Consider the following 2159-nt stretch of genomic DNA (forward strand, 5'->3'; position numbering starts at 1 on the left):
TGGAAGTATGCGAGGAAGCTTCGTTGTCAGATTTGCTTTCCGCAGTCCATGTCAGATTTGCTTGGTCGGTCCTTTCTGCATTCCATGTCAGATTTGCTTTCCCATGACATCCTACGGGAAGCTTCGGTGAGCCCTACTATACTGACCCTTGTACTACGTAGTACTATACACTCACTTCTATTTAACGAAGAAAGTTGATGTATTAGTCCTCAACTAAACCAAAATTTCGATTAGCAGTCTAGAAGAACATGATAATGAAGGATGTGACTCAGTTAGGGTCTGTAATGGCCGGTTTTATGTTCATGTGGGCAATATTCCAGCAATGGTTTCCAGAAGAGCTTGGTAATCATATTCAAAACTATTTTCGAAGACTTGGAAGTTATTTCTACCCTTATATCACCATCACTTTTCCTGAATACCAATCGGGTGAGTTCAAACGAAGCAAGGCCTATATTGCAATCGAACGATACCTAGCCATCAACTCCTCCGATAGAGCTAAAAAGCTCAAAGCAAATGTGATTAAGGACGGAAAATCTGTTGTCCTGAGCATGGACGACTACGAAGAGGTCACAGATGAGTTCGAAGGCATAAAAATCTGGTGGAGTTCGAGCATAACCATCTCGCAACAACGGTCTCTCTTTACTAACGATGATGGCGAGAAGCGATCCTACAAGCTCACTTGCCATCGTAAACACAAAGAGATCATCACCAAAGTCTACCTGCACCATGTGCTTGATGAAGGAAAGGCCATTGTCATGAAAAGCAGGCAACGAAAGCTCTATACCAATGGGAACATGACCTCGTGGAGTCACATCATATTCGAGCACCCTTCTACGTTTGATACTCTTGCAATGAACCCGGAAAAGAAGAAGGATATTTTGGATGATCTTATGACATTCATCAAGTCCAAAGACTACTACAAGAAGGTGGGAAGGTCATGGAAGCGAGGATATCTTCTTTATGGTCCTCCTGGAACTGGAAAGTCTAGCATGATTGCTGCCATGGCTAACCTTCTTGATTACGATATCTATGATCTTGAATTAACCTCCGTGAGTAATAACACGGATTTGAAGAAGCTACTCATCGGCACAACAAGTAAGTCGATAATTGTGATAGAGGATATCGACTGTTCACTTGATCTCACTGGTCAAAGAAAGAAGAAGAAGGAGAAGGAGAAGAAGGAGAAAGAGAAGGAGAAGAATCCGGTTCAGAAAAAGGAAAAGGATAAGAAGATAAAGGGTAGTGAAGTAACTTTGTCTGGGTTGTTGAACTTCATTGATGGGCTATGGTCGGCTTGTGGTAGTGAAAGACTGATCGTGTTCACTACAAACCACCTTGAAAAGCTTGACCCTGCTCTTATTAGGAGAGGAAGAATGGATAAGCATATCGAGCTCTCCTTCTGTTGTTTCGAAACGTTTAAGGTGTTGGCCAAAAACTATTTGGATCTTGAATCACATGACTTGTTTTCACCCATCAGTCGACTACTGGAGGAGACAAACATGAGTCCAGCTGATGTTGCCGAAAATTTGATGCCCAAATCATCTCAAGAGAATGCCGAGAGTTGTTTAAACCACCTGATCAAAGTTCTGACTAATTCAAAAGAAGAAGCAAGGCTGAAAGCTGTGGAAGATTCTAGGGTTAAAGCTTCCCAATCAGAATCAAGTGTTGTAGAATCAAGCGATGAAGAATCAAGTGACGGAGAGGGTTGATTTCCAAATGGGACAGGGTTTCTCAGTCTATAGCTACTGTAATGTTAGCATATAAAATATTAGTTGTTATTATTATTATTATTATTATTATTATTATTATTATTATTATTATTATTATTTTATGTTGTATCTTTAATTAACATTTTGGGTAAGTTAACTGTTAACGCTTAGATTGATTGTGTATTTATAATTCTTATTTTCCCTTTTTGTGCAATTTTTCTATAGTAATAAAAGTCTATTTTATTATTATTATTATTATTTTTGCCATTCGTCACCATTTATTTTTATTTTTAAATTTTTTTTTGTTATTTGTCACCATCTATTATTAGTATTACATATCTCATAATTAATAATTAATGTCTTGTTTCTTGTCAACTTATTAATAGTCCATTTTAAATTTAAAATTATAAATTTTTCATTTTAATTATATTAAATTCATTACATTATAAT

At 37.1% G+C, this 2159-nt stretch overlaps 1 pseudogene; it reads left to right on the forward strand.

Annotated features, from left to right (window-relative positions):
• Nucleotides 1-225: 225 nt before the first annotated feature.
• On the forward strand, nucleotides 226-1849 carry LOC145118580 (AAA-ATPase At3g28580 pseudogene; annotated as a pseudogene).
• The last annotated feature ends 310 nt before the right edge of the window (nucleotides 1850-2159 follow it).

The sequence above is a fragment of the Lactuca virosa genome, chromosome 6, assembly GCF_052849685.1.
Source record: "Lactuca virosa cultivar CGN04683 chromosome 6, Lactuca_virosa_CGN04683_v6, whole genome shotgun sequence".
NCBI lineage: Eukaryota > Viridiplantae > Streptophyta > Magnoliopsida > Asterales > Asteraceae > Lactuca > Lactuca virosa.